Here is an 18,511-nt window from a genome sequence, read left to right as displayed (position 1 = left end):
ATGAATCCACGTGTTTCACAGCACCTCTATGAATAGTAATTTCATGCTGTAATAAGAATATAACAATAGGGATCTATTATCGACCACCTGACCAGGACAATGATAGGGATGATGAAATGCTGAGGGAGATTACAGAGGCTATCGAAAAAGAGAACTCAACAATAGTGGGGAATTTCAACTATCCCCATATTGACTGGGTACATGTCACCTCAGGACGAAATGCATTTCCTCCAATTCTTACACAATTTTTTCTCTCTTGAGCTGGTGTTGTTTCCTTTTCTGCTGATTCTCTGTATTTTTCTTGGAACATAACAAGATTGTTTTTGCACACATAGTTCTAATAGTTCTTGACCTTAAGTTCTTGCTTCGGTTGCCAACTTGAAATGTGTGTATTCATGTCAAGTATATGTCATTGATACTAGGCCTCAAAATATAAAATATTAGATGGATATAAATCACTTTATATATCCCAAAACTAGTATGTCCAAAAGCCTTTCCCAAAAAGAATGCATGTTATAACTTTTCATAGGATTTACCATCAATATCAAACTCTTTGTTTTAAGGTTGACCACTAGCAACAAACCATCATTACATTTACCAATAACGTCAAACCTTTCATTACAGGTAGGCGTTTCCAATAATATTTATTACACCGTGCCTTTTGCTTGGACAATTTGGTTTGTTGAAAATGCATTTGGTCTTTTAACTCCATCCTGAACCTTAACATATGTTGAGTTACTGGGTTTCCTTTCCCCTCAGTGCCCCCTTCAGGAGGGATCTCAGTTCAAGCTCGTCATTGAGTACTTGCTATTCAACGCTCTGATGAGGGAAGGATATAAGGGCACTTTACATGTTAGCTAGCCATCAATGAAGCTGCTTCCCCACCCAGAGTTCTGCCCATGGAAAAAGTCCACCCCCAAGTTGGGCTTTCCTTGTGATCCCCACTGCAAGCACTTTTCCTAGAGGGTTGTGATGGTGATCTGTGCTCCCTGGGCAAAGTGTTGTGCCTTCTCCCAGCAGTACTTTCACAGCTGCTTTCTTTGTCTTACCAGCCCAGAGAATCTCCTTCTCCTCTCTATCAGGTGGGTTATTAGCATTTTCACAGACAACCATTTATTCAGTTGAATCCATATCCTGTCTTAGAGCTGCGAGGGAGGTAGATATGCTGGGTGGTAGAGATAGGATCCAGACTGACCTAGACTAATTGGAGGATTGGGCCAGAAGAAATCTGATGAGATTCAACAAGGACAAGTGCAGAGACCTGTGATTAGGATAGAAGAATCCCGTTGTCATAGACAGATGGTTAAGGGTTAATGCCTCTTTTACCTGTAAAGGGTTAAAAAGATCACCTAGCCTAGCTGACACCTGAGCAGAGGGACCAATGGGGGAACAAGATGTTTCAAAAGGAAGGAGGGAATTTTTTCCTTTGTTGAGAGTTTCAGTTTCAGCCGGAGTGAAAAAGATCAAGGAACCAGCCTCTTATCAGAGTAGTAAGTTTTAGAAAAGAATAAATATATTTATGTTTATTTCTTTGTAACCTGTCTTATGCAAATAGAGGCAGAATCAAATTGGGTATTTGGGTATTATTTTTTTAATGTGTAACTAAAATTGTGCCCAGGGGACATCCTCTGTGTTTGAAATCTCTTGTCTGTGAGAGTAGCTGGTATGCTAATCTCTCCCAGAGGGTTTTCTTTTACCTTTCTTTTCTTTAATTAAAAGCCTTTTTCCTTAATACCCGATTGATTTTTCCTTGTTTTTAGATCCAAGGGGATTGGATCTGGATTCACCAGAGATTGGTGTGAGAAAGGAGGAGGGATGGTTCATTTCTCCTTGTTTTAAGATCCAAGGGATTTTATCTGGACTCACCAGGGAATTGGTGAAGGAGTCTTTCAAGGCTACTTAGGGAGGGGAAGGTTTTGGGGGGACAGGGAGTGATCCAGACACTGAAATTCTGGATGGTGGCAGTGGTACCAGATTTAAGCTAGTAATTACGCTTAGAAGTGTTCATGCAGGTCCCCACATCTGTACCCTAAAGTTCAAAGTGGGGAAGGAACCTTGACACCTATGCACTGCTACATACTGAGGATCGAGTGGTATTGCAGCATTTCTGCAGAAAAGTACCTGGGGGTTAGCATATCAGTAGGGTTATCATCCAAAACCCACACTGATAATAAGCTTTGAAACACTCAGTTTCTATGTGCACTTCGGGCAAAGGCACAAGGATTTTTGACTTCTTCTAATAAAAGCTCTGCCATATGTCCTGGCAACACGTCACCTTCTTGCTCTATATCCTGCTAACCACAGACACTTCTGCCCTGTGTCTTCCCACCAAGGTGTTCCCTGCAATTAATGATAGCATCCTTGATGTGCTTCATTTGTGGTTGTGTAGAGGCTAATTTTAGAAACCCAGTATGATAAGTGACAGGTGACTGAGGAGCTTCTGTACTCAGGGTCTCTGTTCTCATTTATGGATTTGTGTAGAGGTGCGAATCAGTGGAGTGAAGCGATTCTGGTTCTGCTTTATCAGCAAATCCAATTGCTGTTTCCATTCTCCCTGTTTCTTCTCTATTTCTCGATGTGTTAGTCCCATAGCCCTTCCGTGTTCAGCCTCCTCTCTGGCAGCCTCTGCTTGCGTCAGCTCCAAAATTCCCCTATGTTCTTTTCCTTTTTTCTACTGCCTGCAATCTGAATAGCTCCAACTTCACAATTGTTTCACTGTTTTCACTGACTGTGCTGCTTTTCTCTAGTGCCCTCCCTTTACTGAAATACGCAAACAGAAAATAACAAACTGGCAACCTCTTTGTCTCATCCCCACTCTACACCAGTGCAAGTCTGACTCAGAACAAACTGTGTAGCAACCCCTGTTCCTGAGCAGACTGCCCTGTGTACAACACCTTGTTTTAGGTTATATATATATATATATATATATATATATATATATATATATATATATATATAATATAATGTGTGTGTGTGTGTGTGTGTGTGTGTGTGTGTATAACAGTTTTATTAAGTACAGAAGTGTAGATTTTAAGTTATTATTAGTAATAAGTGCACAGACCAAAGTAGATTACCCAAGAAATAAAACTAAATCATAAACTGAGATCTATATCCTAGACAGGACTGGGCTCAAACAGTGTCTCAACCTGATGGTACAAACAGTTCACGAGTCTTCACCCAGAGGCTGGGAATTCCACTTTGCATCCTGGGTCCATCTCCTTAATCAAAGTTTCTTCCTCTAGCCATGTTGTTAGGTATTCAGATGTGGGGAATAAGACCAAGTGGTGATGTCACTTACACTTTTATCAGTTTCTGCCATGTGGAGGGAACTTCATTCCTTCATTCCTCCAAATAAAGCCCAAAGCACGGTTGCAAATTTGCAAAGAGTGCTGTGGCACCTTATAGACTAACAGACGTTTTGGAGTATAACCTTTGAGGCGTACGTCTGACGAAGTGAATATTCACCCATGAAAGCTCATGTTCCAATACGTCTGCTAGTCTGTAAGGTGCCACAGGACTCTTTGTCGCTTTTTACAGATCCAGACTAACGCAGCTATTTCTGTGATACTTAAGAACAAAGTTGAAATCTGAGAAATAAACAAAACCACAAACTAAGTTCTATACACTAGACAGGCTTTGAATCAAACAATGTGTCACCCTGATGGTACAAACAATCCACCAATCTTCCACGCACAGGCTAGAAATCCCATCAGCCTGGGACCACATCTTCAGTTCATTCCCAGGTTCTAATGTCTTTCGTGTTGAATTGTTGGGGAATTCGGCCAAGTGATAATGTTGCTTCTGCATTTTATAGCTTCTGCCAGGTAGAGGGAGCTTCATTTTTCCAAGCAAAAGCCCCCAGCACAGTGAGTGGAAAGGTACAGATACAAGATATAGTCCAGAGTCACAGGAGCTAGTAACATGCCCTTGCATGTTTTGATGGGTCATAGCAGGAGCCATTACCCGTATCTTGGCGAGAATCTCCCCAGAAAAGTCCATTGGACACCTCATGAGACATATTTTGAACAAGATTTGTTGAAATACAGTGGAACTCGCTATAATGCGATAATTGGGGTCCAAAAAATGTGATGGTGGTAAATGGGGGTCATGTTATAGCGGGTTCCTCTGTACTTGTGTTCAACTTCCAGTTTCAACTTACAACCATTAAAGGAGGTTTGTCCAAGGCAGGAGGAGCAGGATGGCGAGAAAAAAAAATGGGGCAGCCGGAGCGGTGAAGCAAAAAAAAAACTAGGGCACAAACTTTTGGTGGCACTTACTTGGCGGCTTGTGGCTGCATCCCCTGGTCACACTGGTGAGCCTCTGGGTAGGCGGCGGCTGCACTCTGGCTAGCGGGACTCTCCGCACTGCAGACATGCCCTGGGCAGCAGAGTGCGCGCCCCGGCTAGCGGGATGGAGGAAGCAGGGGGGAGAAAGAAAGAAGGGAGGCTGCCAGGGACACTCACCACTCAGCCTCTCCTGCCGCACCACCTGCCGGGAGGGCTCCGCACCGCTCCTGCCTCAGGTGAATTGAAAGTCGTCGGTCACCAGGGAGGGAAGGACAAGGGCTGCCATCGGGGCCAGACTCGACCTGTTTTCCATTACTGCAGGGTGCGTTATAGCAGGTTTCCACTGTAATATAACAGTGATGACTATGGGGGTGCCAGGGTGTTGCCTTGGGGTACAGATTGTCACAGCAATATGTCTATCAAAGTAGAGATCTCTGAGATATAATGTTCTATTTTCGTTTAAGACATACATCAATGCCCTGAAAAAGACTGCATTCTGTTATGTACCACCAGGATGAAAGCAATCCAAATTACAGAGCCAAGGAAATGAAAAAGTGTTTTCCCAGCTACCCGTCGCATGCGCAATAGATGATCCCCTGAAAATGTCCCTCTAAGTTTCCTTGTTCAGTGACAGTCACCTGCACTTTCTGTTTCTCAGACCTCAGCCTCACACACAGTACTGGATTAACAGCCCTTTTGCCACAGTATCTGGGGAGCCATTAGTCCTGCTAGTCATCATCATCTTCTTCATGGCAAATCCCAAGGGAATGTAGGCTCCTTGCAAATGGAGTGCTGGCCTGATCAGTCTCCAGGAAAGTGCTTAAAGGGGTCTGGTTGCATAGTCACTCAGTGACTGTCTTGTGCCACTGAAGCTTTTGGTGTGCGTGTGATTGCTGGCCATTTAGTGGCATTCCTTGGTAGGCCCACTTCACAATTTGCTGCTCATTTGCTCTAGTAATGTGTCCACAGAAAGGAAGCTGCCAAAACTGACGCAGCCGATGGAGACTGTTGTGGGTTCAATGTATCCTCTCTCCTAATCCACAGCTGCTGGAGACCAGGAGAATTGAAAATGTCAGGCCAGAGTGCTCAGAATTCCTCAGCTCCCACATTTCTCTTCCATCTACTGGAGCCAGGGTACCCATTGCTCTACAGACCTGCAGCTTTGCAGCCACGCTGATGCCCTGACATCCCCACAAAGGCTGCTGAAGGGAACAGGGCAGCAGCTGCTGCTTTCCAAGTGCCACATCTTTCAAGATGCCTCCAGCTCCGTCCATGAAGCTGCCATCTGTTCAGCCATCCCTCTGGACAGGTTAATAGCAATCCGGTTAAAGGTTGAAATTGAAGATTGCTTAATGACGGTTATGGCCAGGGACTTTGTTTTACCTGGATGAATAACCAGAGTAATGTGTACAGTTTCTTGCCCAGCCAGATCAGCTCTTAGGTGGAGCGATTCCCATTGAGAACATAAGAACATAAGAACGGCCGTACCGGTCAGACCAAAGGTCCATCCAGCCCAGTATCTGTCTACCGACAGTGGCCAATGCCAGGTGCCCCAGAGGGAGTGAAGCTAACAAGCAATGATCAAGTGATCTCTCTCCTGCCACCCATCTCCACCCTCTGATGAACAGAGGCTAGGGATACCGTTCCTTACCCATCCTGGGTAATAGCCATTTATGGACTTAGCCACCATGAATTTATCCAGTTCGCTTTTAAACCCCCCAGTTCTCTTTTAAACCCCCTGCTACACCCGCAGTTGCCACTGAAGTTGATGGAATAGCAGCCCCATCCCTGCGGCTGCTCACAGGACAAGTCCTGGCCCCAGATGGAGCTGTTACTGCAACATGGATTGAGTGTGATATGTGGTGAGTTCTGTGCTTCTCCCAGATTCTGCCTTTGGGGCAGGGAGTTTGTTTAAAAACAGAGGCAGGGTGATTACAATAACAAAAGGCTCATCCTTAAATTAAGTTCAGACTCCTTATACGTTCCTGAAAGTGTTACCAGGCATTCCCATTAAAAGAAAGGAAACAAAAGGTAGGAATAAAGGGTGAAATGGACAGAGGGAAATAGTGGTGTCCCCCAGAGGTCTGTACTGGGCCAGTGCTATTCAGCATATTCATAAATGAACAGGATAAAGGGGTAAACAGTGAGGTGAATAAATTTGCAGATGATATAAAATGAATCAAGATTGTTCAGATCAAAGAAGACTCTGAAGAGTGAAAAGAGATCTCACAAAACTGGGGGGACAGGTCAACTGGTTGGAGATGAAATTCAGTGCTGAGAAATGCAAAGTAATTCGCATGGCTAAATATAATCCCAGCTAGACGTATCAAATGAAAGGGTCGAAATTAGCTGTTACCCATTAAGAAAGAGATCTTGGAGTCACTGTGGATAGTTCTCTGAAAACATCTGCTCAATGTACAGTGGCAGTCAAAAAAGCTAAGAGAATGTTGGGAATCATTAGGAAAGAGAGAGATTATAAGACAGAACATATCACAATGTTTCTATCAATCCATGATATATCCATGTCTTGAATACTGTGTGCACATCTGATCGCCCCATCTCCAAAAAGATATATTGGATTTGGAAAAGGTACAGAAAAGGGCAACAGAAATTATTAGGGGTATGGAACAGCTTCCATGTGAGGAGAGATTGAAAAGACTGGGACATTGTAGTTTGGAAAAGGGATAACTCAGGGGGGATATGAGAGAAATTCTGTAAAATCATGAATGGTGTGGAAAAATTAAAGAAGGAAAAGTTATTTCCTCTTTCTCATAACACAAAAACTAAAAGTAACCTAATGCAATATATCTTCTTGATATGGGCAGACCAGATCTGCAGGTAGGATTTTAGGTGTGGGCGTACAATGGATTTATATAGAGGCAATCTGATATTTTCAGTCTTATTATCTTTCCCTTTCTAACTGATTCCCTGCTGCACATTGAGTGGATGTTTTCAGAGAACTATCCACAATGACTCCAGCATCTCTTTCTTGAGTGATAACAGCTAATTTAGACCCCATCATTTTATAGGTATAGTTGGGATTATGTTTTCCAATAGCCATTACATCATCCACACATCATTGGAGCATACTTTGTCCCTCCTGCAACTCATGGCTTTTCCTGCATCTGGAATCTGTCTTTCTGCTGCAGCCATAGCCCTGCAACCTGAGTCCCCCCTGCCACCCTTGTGCCTCTCTCCTGCCCCAGCTTCTCCTGACTTGTCCAGTCTCTCTGGTTTTGAAGGGCTGAAAAACACTTCCTCTATCTGATCCCTCTTCTGGGGCATTGGAAAAGACACAGTGAAAGGCAAGAGAAATGATTAGGGGTATGGAACACTGTTCATATGAGGAGAGATTAGAAAGTGTGGGCCATTTCAGCATGGAAAAGAGATAACAAAGTTTAGATATGAGGTCTGTAAAATCATGTATGGTGTGGAAAACATGAGTAAGGAAATGTTATTTACTCCTTCAAGTAACAGAAGAACTAGTGGCAATCCAATGAAATTAATAGGCAGCAGATTTATTTGCCTCCCGCTAGAACCCACTCCCCTTCCAGAGCTGAGACAGAACCCAGGAGTTCTGACAGGGTCCCTCTCTCCACAGAGTTAGTAACAAAGAAAGAATATACATTACAATTTTATACCTAACTGGTGTCCTTTAAGTGACTTGCCTCAGGATTTAAGGACATGTTAGTATTAGAAATGAGGGGGAGGTCTCACATTTGATTAATTTTCCTTCTTTTATGTAGGAATTAGATACAGTGCTTCTGTCAAAAAAACCCTAGAGTTTTCCATAATCTAAGTAGCCTCTTGTCTCATGGTTAACATTGACCACTTGGTGAGGGGGCTGAGGGGAAAGAGGGTACCCCAATCTTGGTTCCAGTTTTTCAGGAATTTGTTCCTGGCACGCTTGTGGAAATGGACTGTGTCTTTAGAATTATAGCATCATAGAATCTCAGGGTTGGAAGGGACCTCAGGAGGTCATCTAGTCCAACCCCCTGCTCAAAGCAGGACCAATCCCCAACTAAATCATCCCAGCCAGGGCTTTGTCAAGAGTGACCTTAAAAACAGCTAAGGAAGGAGATTCCACCACCTCCCTAGGGAACCCATTCCAGTGCTTGGAAGCTGAAGAAAGGAGCAAGAGGCAGGGGCAGGTCCTTGTGGGAGAAGAGGTAAAATAGCGGTGGAGTCTTGTCAGAAGAGGTGAGGCAAGGGGTGGGTTTTTGGGGGTCCAGTTAGCAGCAATTAGAAGTAGCAACCCATTATATTATACATAGACAAGTTCCCCCGCTTGTCATGCTGACACAGCACAGTGAGGTCAGGAAAGAGTTTAAAGTCTTTCTCACTCTCGGGTAAGTGATTCAGAGAAGAGGGCCCAGCACCCTGTCACCAGCCAGCTAGTCATGAAGCTCAGTCTACTCTCTCAACACGTGTCATGATTTAATACACCTCAATCATATCTCCCCTTAGCTAACTCTTCTCCAAACTGAAAAGTCCCAATTTTATTAATCTCTCCTCATACAGAAGCTGCTCCATACCCCTAAACATTTTTGTTGCTCTTTTCTGAACCTTTTCCAGTTCCAATATGTCAGGGACTCTAACCCCGACGGCAAAGTTCGTTGTCTGACCGCGAGAGAGACAGGCAACACCAGCAAGGTCCGATCAAAAGCTCTTTATTGACAAGTGCACGCATCAATAGAGAGCAGCTCGTCTCCAGAGAGAACCAGCCCCCTCTTTACATCTTAGTATAAGCCTATATAGACAGTTCCATCGCGTCATAAATTATTCACTGGAGCAACCCACCCCCTTCTTCTAACAACTAGAAACTAGACACCTTTAGTATACATGCATGCCTAAAGTTAGAAATGTAGGGGAGTTAAAAACAAACAAAGAACAAAACCAGGGAGTGAAAACAAGGAGGCTGGGAAACTAGGGCTCCTATCAGTTCTTCGAAGGAGCTGCCCGAACACAGCACATCTGGTACTATGCCAGGAATGCAGCTTCTCTTTTATCTCACTTTTTCCCAGCGCTTATGACACATGCTGCTGCTTCTCAGTGTTTTCTACTCAGGGATTACCCACAAACCTCTGTTAGCCTGACTTTGGTCAGGTTGGCATACCTGGTTTTGTCTGCTATATCTTTATTCAGGCCTAACAATCCCCCCTTTGTCCCTAGAGGACCATAATGGGACTCTTGGGACACATATTCATTTAACAATTGTACGGGGGAGGCTAGTAAACCATGACCCAAGGTCTCAGTGGAGGTCCTTAAAACTAAAAGTGTGATCAAGAGATATAGCATGGAAAACAACAGAACATTCTTAATAGCTTGTAAATCCTTGCCAATTAAGCCAGAGTGATTAACAAAAAAGCAACATTTTTCCCCGATGCAAGCACAAGCTTCTCCTTAATTTAGCATTCATGGCATTTAGCACACGTTTATTTTGCAAAGTTACTTTTGCTACTTCATCAGTCTTTCGTTGCAACTTTTGGAAAGCGTCTATTAATGCATTAGCTGTTTTTTTAAGCTCTGCAGAAATATTTACAACTGCTCTCTTGAGCTTAGCCACCCACAATCCAGGAATGAGTGCACGGACAAAAGAGCGGAATTTTGTTTGTCTGACAACTAAGGGATTGGGGCACTGACTATAAATCAGTTAGGTATACCAAGTGGTCTAATTTTCCAGATGTTTCGGTGAATAATTCAGTTTCATGTGCATCCTCCCCATGGACCCGTCAGGATTCGGTATGTGGAAGCCCACACCCCCCGGTCCAAATGCTTGGAAGGAGCACTGTAAATGTTTACACTTCCACCCAGAAAGTCTTTAGTATATTTTCATGACCACAGATTAGATGGTACTTCTGATGTTTCTGTAAGGGCGGTGGGCCAAGTCTGGTACTCAAGATCACTCCGAATGGCCATTAGCTGGTCATTCAGGAAATTCTGAATCTCCAAACATACTAGATCCCACTGCAATGCCTTCCCAGCCTCAGTGATATTTAATACCATCTTTCCTTGGTGTAGTACTATATTACATTTGTTATTTAACTATTTTAGGTACTTTTAAAAGGCATTGACATTAATAGCATAGGAGGGGGTTACATTATTAGTCACTGGAATGGTTTCAATACAGGTAAAATTTCCAGTGGCAGAACAAACTCTTCGGGTACTTGTTATTTAAAATCCAATACATGCTGAAGAATTTATCCAGAACACAGGGCACAGCCTGTAGAATAAACCCCAAAATTCAATCAATACCACATTCCCAAGCATGGGTCCCACAAATTTTTTCTGCCAGTGTACAATTCTTTGTTTCTTCACCAGGGTCAGTTCTTAATGTCCTTTCTAGTCAGGAATTCCTGGACTTTGGCAATTTCAGTGGAGTGAGTGTTTCTTCTTCTTTCCCAAAACAGTCGTGGTGCAGCATCATATAGGGCAGAGGTTACTAGCACATAACCCTGTAATGGCTTTGCTTTTTGTAGAAAAATTCAAAGGCACAATAGATCTGTCGGTGGACAAGGGAGAGGTTACCAGCACGTCACTTTGTACTTTTTTCCTACTGTCCAGAAGACACAGTGGAGCTAGAAGGAGAAATAGGCTAATCATCAGTAGGAGAATTCTCCCGAGTTGGAGGGGTCTTTTTGCAGTGAGAATCATGGGTCCAAACAGTCAGTCTTTGGCACTTCACAGTGGTGTTGGTAGTCATCAGGACTTAAGGGCCTTTCCAGCATGGAGCCAAGGCAGTCTTTCGTTGGTGGACCTTTACATCAATCCCGTCTCCTGGTTGTAAGGAGTGGCAGGGCTGCTAGGGTCTTTGGGTAGTGATTCCTTACCTGTGAGAAAAGAAACTTAACACATTTCATTAGTGCCTGGCAGTGTTTTTCAGATCTCATAGCTGCATGGGCAAATTCAAGCTCTCCTTTTCCTGGTTGTTAACCAAGTCTTAACTGTGAGCAGTGTCCTTGAATGGAGTCAGTGTCTTATTTATAGCCTGAGCTTGCTATTTTATTTTATTTTATTTTTTCAGTTAATTCATTCTGTTCTTTGTCCTTCTTTCCTTCTTGGCTTCTTTTAACCTGCAAAGGAAACTTTCACTTTTTACTTATACACCTTTTTCCCAACAATGAACACCTACACATTGTCATTATACAGTACATTAGTCTTATTATTTAATGTATGCCACATATACCCTTTCACTAAAATAACTTTATTACAGAACTTTGGAGCAACAGGCCAGGACAAGCACACCCACTTTGAGGAGTTCACTTAATACAACCTGTAGTCCAATAGCTTCCCACCTTCCCCAGCCCTCTGGCTAGAAATCTGAGGTAGCCAGAAGGATCCCATGTTCAATATGGGGAGTGGGTTAACTTTTCATGTCTTTGCTTTCAAAGACTGTTGGTATGCAAATTTTAACAACAATTTTTGCAATTAACAATTTGGCCAATGAAGTTTCTTTTTCTTACTTAAGGAAATGCATTAGACTTTAATATATCACATTGTCCTGATTTATTTAAACACTTTGTATTCCAAGTTGAACAAAACAAGTATGTGCATTTTAATTTAACCTTTTTTTGCCTGATTCCAAACCAGACCATCCCATGAAAACACTAAACACAACAATTCCGGCCACAAGACAAACACCACAAGACAGAACATAGAACACAAAACATAATTCCTATTGTGCCAGTAAATGCATGGTACGTTGAATGCTGTTCAGCTGGCATCAGTTTTCTCTGATTATCTGAAAGACAAAAAAAACAGAGGTCTACCCCTTCTGGGCAGTCAATCATTGCTTAAAATAGACAAATACCCTTGTTGATTTCAGGAAAAACAGAGGATTTATCCCATATTTTATGTGTTTCATAGGCAGCCCAGGTTTCAGTGGCTCCTACCTTATCAGTTAGATAATTTGCATTAATACAGATGCTTTCTGGCTTGCTTTTTACTTTTAACTGTTGCTTTCAAACACTGAAAGAAAACATGACTACTTATAGTGCCCTTACAGCCTAATAAAATTTCAATTACATAGCACTATATACATTCTTCAGCTAATTTAACTAAATTCTAAATAATTGCAATTAACAATTTCTTTGCCTCAATTTATTTACAAACATTTCAAAGACACCAAGAACTTTCCTCTTTAGCATTTTTACAAAGTTCAACTGCTGTTTTCCTCAGCAACTACAGAGTTAACTTTTTACTTTTCCTTAAATCACTTGCTTGTCTCCCAACAGCCACTTTTATTAACTTAAATCACCATTCCAAGTAAGTCCTGGGTATTTGAAATCCCCATGCTTACACTTACTTACTCCTTCCTTCCACTACACCCTTAAAGTTTTCCAACCTGTTTTCCAATCTCTCTGTCTGTTGCCTGCCCGCCTGGGCCCGATCTTGCTTTTCTCACTGAACTGTCCCTTCCATAGGCACCAACTTGTTCCACTACCAGTTTAGCTAGGAGGGTGGGCTTCTCAACTAGCCCCCACCCCTCCTGGTCTCTTGCCTTAGACATTCTTACTTACAAAACTACCTGAGTCCTCCTTCATGAGGCTTGCCACCTGGACGAAGACACATGGCCCATTGGGCAAAGGCCATTTACTTAACATATAATTTGAAGGACTATTTTTAGAGGGTTTACCCAGAGACTCATTCATCTGTTTGACACTTAAACAGAAAAGAGACTTACACAGAGCGCAGAGGAAATTACAGTCTAAGCCAGACTTTCCCACTTCTATACACTGACCGCTACAGGGGACGGGACAGAAGGATCTCAATTCCACCTCAGAGCTCTCTCGCACACATGGCTTCCACTCCGAGGAATTACGAACGAGAGGTTCAGTTCCGCCCACACTCCTAACACCCAAATGAACAGAGCAAAAAAAAACAACAGTAACTGGTTAAATAGAACAGAACCAGAACCAGATAGTGTTTCCTTATCCTATTAGGACTCACTTTTACTCATGCAGTTCTCAGCATATAACACCAACAGTACCAAGCAAAGCAAACACAAAATAACAAGGGTAAAACAAATAGATGGTGTAAATTCTGCAGGGCTCCCCCCTTCTTAATTGCTCACCAAACTGTGACAAATTTCTGTTACCAATCTATCCCTCGTGTCAGGTGATCAGGCTGACACTACAGGATCGTTGGGGGAAGATAAAGAAAACACACCATATAACTGAATTTTAAAGCTTCATTAATAAAATAATAAAACAACAACGGAGAGTGTTGGGAACGCTCCCACATCACTCAGGAAAATATTAATACCCCAAGCCCGAAGCTCCTTTCATACTCACACACGTACGTTCAGACTGGCCACTTCTGTGTATAATGTTCAGAGGAGGGGGAGAGGTGGAAGGGAGATTATCCTGTTTACAGCTCGTCCAGAATTTCCAACATGCTTCTGCTCTTGGGAGGGCTGTTCTCTTACACCCTGGAATCTCCTGCGGCATCTCTTTCAGAGATTCCAGTCCAGGTCGGCTGCCTGCAGCTTCTTTGGTGTCACCAAGCCACACCGACTCCAGGGTCACAAAGGCACTCTGTTGGATCTTACTGGACGGTTAAGCTTTGCAAATGTAATTTCAGTTCTGTAACTTGTATTTCTTTTGCTTCGCCTCTGTCTATATTTTTTCCTTCACAGCCAGCTGGGGCCGAAAGCAGCCCCTCCCTGCACCAAGCACAGTCCGTGCCGATTCCTGACCCTGAACGCAGAGCAACCCCCTCCTTCCATCCCGGGACCAAGATGATTTTTAAATTAACCCGTTCCTTATGTCTTTTTCTTTCTTTTTCTCTTTCCCATTAAACATTCTAGTAGCAATGCTAACTACTTCAGACAAACTTTTCCCTTGCGTACCATCTGGATGCTCTTTAAATCTCTTTGCAATATCCTTTGCACATTGTGACATGAAAACCATTTTAACCATCTCCTTTCCATGATCAGTTTCAGGATTTAAATTCCCATGCTTTTTAACTTCACAAATCAGTCGAGCACAAAAGTCAGAGAGGTGCTTATCTGGATGCTGAACACAAGCAGTCACCTTGCTCCAATTTGGAGTAGCCTCCCCTGCATCTCTAATACCATTCAAAACAGCTTTTAAAAATCCATCCAACTTTGTCTTTTGAGCTGGATTATTGGGATTCCAGTTAGGGTCAGTAATTAGCCAAGGTGCATTCAAATGAGCTGCAGATTTTTCTTTTACTTTTTGTCTTTCATCTTTTGTCATGAGAGTATCTAATAACTGATTTACATTTGCCCAAGTGGGCACATGAGTGTAAAAGATTGTGCAGAACATTCTTTCCACTGCCTCAGGATTGTCTCATAAGTGAGGCATAGTGCACTGCCAGTTAAACAAATTTGAAGTTGCAAACAGGATATGGGTAAAACCATCTCATGTTCCTCAGCAACCAGTAGAACCAGATAAGTTCTCAACGAGGCTTGTCATATCAGGGGTGTCTCAGAAACATTCTCCCTCATGGAGTTAAGTAACCTAGTGGGGGCCCACAAGGGCAAGGACGAGGGCTGCTGTAATATTGGGGGTGTTTGAAAAGCACTCCCTGACCAAGTTTGCAAAAGGCTGGCTGGAGGCTGCACAGAGGGGGTGAGGCTGCCTGATTCTTCTGAAGATGAGGGACCATCACTCTGAGCTCCCCCTTGATTCTCCTCTGTCCCTGAACTGTCCCTAACCTGCTTTTGAATCTTTGCACTCCATCAGGGGGGGAAAAACAGGAACAAAATTGTCCTCCTCCCGGTGCGGCTCTGGGGCATATGGTGGGGGATTTTTTTTACAAGAGCTCTCCATACAAACAGCTTCAAAAGCTACTCATCCCTCCATGGGTTCATAATTATACCATACAAACAAGTAATCCATTTGTCCCGGCCTAAGATCAACCAAAATATCCCTTAAGGAGTTCATCCTATCTGTGGAAAAGGTTTTACCCTCCGGCCAGTCTCTAGTCGGGGACAAATGAAAGGTAAATGATGGCCATTGGATCCAATACAGATTTCTCATCTTAAATTTAATTAGACCAGCTGTCTCAGAAATCTTTTTCCAATCTCTAAGTATCAGAGACAACGGGGCGTCCCCCGGGCACTTATTGCCAACTTGTCCCATTTTAATGAAGGGACTCTAACCCCTCTTTCCCGGGTCGAGGTAAAGGGACTCTAACCCCCACCTCCCCGCTTCGAGCGCTCGCTTACCTCTCCGGGGACTCAAACACCTGGACTGGGACTCAAACCCAGGCTGGGACTCTAACCCAGACAACTTGGATCCTGCGCAAACCTGGACTGGGACTCTAACCCAGACCTGGACTGGGACTCTAACCCAGACCTAAGTTGTCAGGGACTCTAACCCCGACAACCTGGACCCTACTCAAAGGGTAGGTGGACGTTGCTGGATTTCTACGAGCTTCAGCTGGTTCACAGAACACGCCTTATCGCCAACGCAGAGATCAGATCACCAGGCAAGGCTCCTCTAAACTGGAGGATGCGCGCTGCGTTGCCTCAGGGTCCGATCCCCCGCCGGAGAGTCAGACGGGTCCCGGCGGAGTCGCCAAAGATGTCAGGGACTCTAACCCCGACGGCAAAGTTCGTTGTCTGACCGCGAGAGAGACAGGCAACACCAGCAAGGTCCGATCAAAAGCTCTTTATTGACAAGTGCACGCATCAATAGAGAGCAGCTCGTCTCCAGAGAGAACCAGCCCCCTCTTTACATCTTAGTATAAGCCTATATAGACAGTTCCATCGCGTCATAAATTATTCACTGGAGCAACCCACCCCCTTCTTCTAACAACTAGAAACTAGACACCTTTAGTATACATGCATGCCTAAAGTTAGAAATGTAGGGGAGTTAAAAACAAACAAAGAACAAAACCAGGGAGTGAAAACAAGGAGGCTGGGAAACTAGGGCTCCTATCAGTTCTTCGAAGGAGCTGCCCGAACACAGCACATCTGGTACTATGCCAGGAATGCAGCTTCTCTTTTATCTCACTTTTTCCCAGCGCTTATGACACATGCTGCTGCTTCTCAGTGTTTTCTACTCAGGGATTACCCACAAACCTCTGTTAGCCTGACTTTGGTCAGGTTGGCATACCTGGTTTTGTCTGCTATATCTTTATTCAGGCCTAACAAATATGTTACCCGGGATTCTTTCAACCCAAAGCTCGTGGTAACGTTTACTCTGTGCGAGGAGGTGTCAGGAAATAAATCAAGGGAGACACGGCCGTCCGACTGATAGATGGCTGGCACAAACAGGACAACACAAGAGTTCTTTCACTTAAAGCTAAACTTTGTTAGTCTCAAGCCCTTACACACATCTGCAACAAGATTAGTAAAACACCCCCATCCCTTGATAAATACCAAAGCTGAGTGTGGCTTTTGAGTGATATAGCAGGAGCCCGTCTGCTGCTGGGGAACAGAAGATGCATCCAGAGGGAGAGACCAGTCCCGAAGGGTCTCCAAACGAGTCCCCTTATTTATACATTAGTAATAGAATGACATGTCCCGTAAAGAAACCTTGTTAAGTCAGCATTTCAATGATCAAGCAAGAAGTTCCTTCTGATTATTGATTAACCAGATTGTTATAGATTTTTTCCCCACTTTGAACTTTAGTGTCCAAAAGATTGAGACCTGCATGATCCCTTTTAAGCTTAATTACTAGCTTAAATTTGGTACGCTGCCACCAGCCAAAAATATAGCGTTTGGCACACTTCCTGTTCCCCCAAAACCTTCCCTGGGGAACCTAAGACCCAAACCCTTTGGGATTTAAAACAAGGAGAAATAAATCATTCCCCTCCTCCCCCCCCCCAGACTTTCCCCTCCCTGGGTTCCTTGGGAAGCTTCACACAGATACAAACTCCTTGGATCTTAAAACAAAGAGGGATTAACCTTTCCCCCCTCTTTCCCCCCCAAATCCTTGGTGAGTTCAGCCTCAATCCCTTGGATTTTAAAACAAGGAAAAATCAATCAGGTTCTTAAAAAAGAAAGCTTTTAATTAAAGAAAGAAAAGGTAAAATTTATCTCTGTAAAATCAGGATGGAAAATACTTTACAGGATATTTAGATTTATATAGACTAGAGGGACCTCCCCCGCCAGCCTGAGATTCAAAGTTACAGCAAACAGAGGTAAAAATCCTTCTAGCAAAAGGAAAAGCATTCACAAGTTGAAAGAAAACAAACATAAGACTAATCCGCCTTGCCTGGCTACTTACAAGTTTGAAACATGAGAGACTGATTCAGAAAGATTTGGTCCCTCTTAGCCCCAAGAGTGAACAACGAACAAAACAAATAACACAAAGAAAGACTTCCTTCTCTCCCTGCCTGCAGGTATATGGGATCTCAGGGAGCAATTACCACTCAGGTGGGGTGCCAATTAATTTCTTTATTAAAGGAAAAAAGGAAGTGGTGGGAATTTAACAATGAAATACGATGGGATGGGGTGTATAGGGTGTTTACAATAGACAATGATGGGGGGGTTCTTATTGAACAGTGTAGGGAGTTCTAACAGTGGGGTACAGTAAGTGGGGTTCAGCACAATGGGGTACAGTACAGTCAATAAGCATATCAAAAAGAAATGGAAAATAAAATGGTAGCTTCTATACAAAATGGTCAACAATTTTAGATAGAATGTATTAAGTGGTTAGTGGCCTTATACACAATGTAACACAATGGTATCAATGCAAATACAAAGTATATTAGAAAAGTGGAAGCAACCAATGGGGTGTTATAATTACAAGTAAAATGTGAATATAAGTGAATTTATGCAATGTAACGGTGTAAAAGAAAAGTAATGACTTAATTGTGAGGCCAGGATAGCAGATAATCTGTCAAGGAACAGGAGTGGGGAGGGGAGTGAATGATCAGTGGTAACTGATGAGAGGAGAGTGCGGCTGGAAGCAGCGAGGGACTCTGCAGCCCTGCGGGGTGAGGACAATGGAGCAGCGGGACGGTGATCTGCGGTAGGGGAGGGGCAGCGGAGAAGGGCTGGAGAGAGGTTTAAGCAACAAGCGGACACCAAAAACAAAGGGAAAAAAGCGGCCAAGGGTTTGGGAAGTTTCACAGGGGGAGAAGCAGCAAGGGGTTTGGGGAGTTCGGAGGGTGATGCAGACACGGAGGGGGGAGCAGCAAGGGGTTTGGGGAGTTCGGAGGGTGATGCAGACGCGGGGGGGGGAAGCAGCAAGGGGTTAGGGGAGTTCGGAGGGTGATGCAGACGCGGGGGGGGGAGCAGCAAAGGG

This window comes from Gopherus evgoodei, chromosome 1 (genome assembly GCF_007399415.2).
Source record: "Gopherus evgoodei ecotype Sinaloan lineage chromosome 1, rGopEvg1_v1.p, whole genome shotgun sequence".
NCBI lineage: Eukaryota > Metazoa > Chordata > Testudines > Testudinidae > Gopherus > Gopherus evgoodei.
This window is presented reverse-complemented; position numbering follows the sequence as displayed.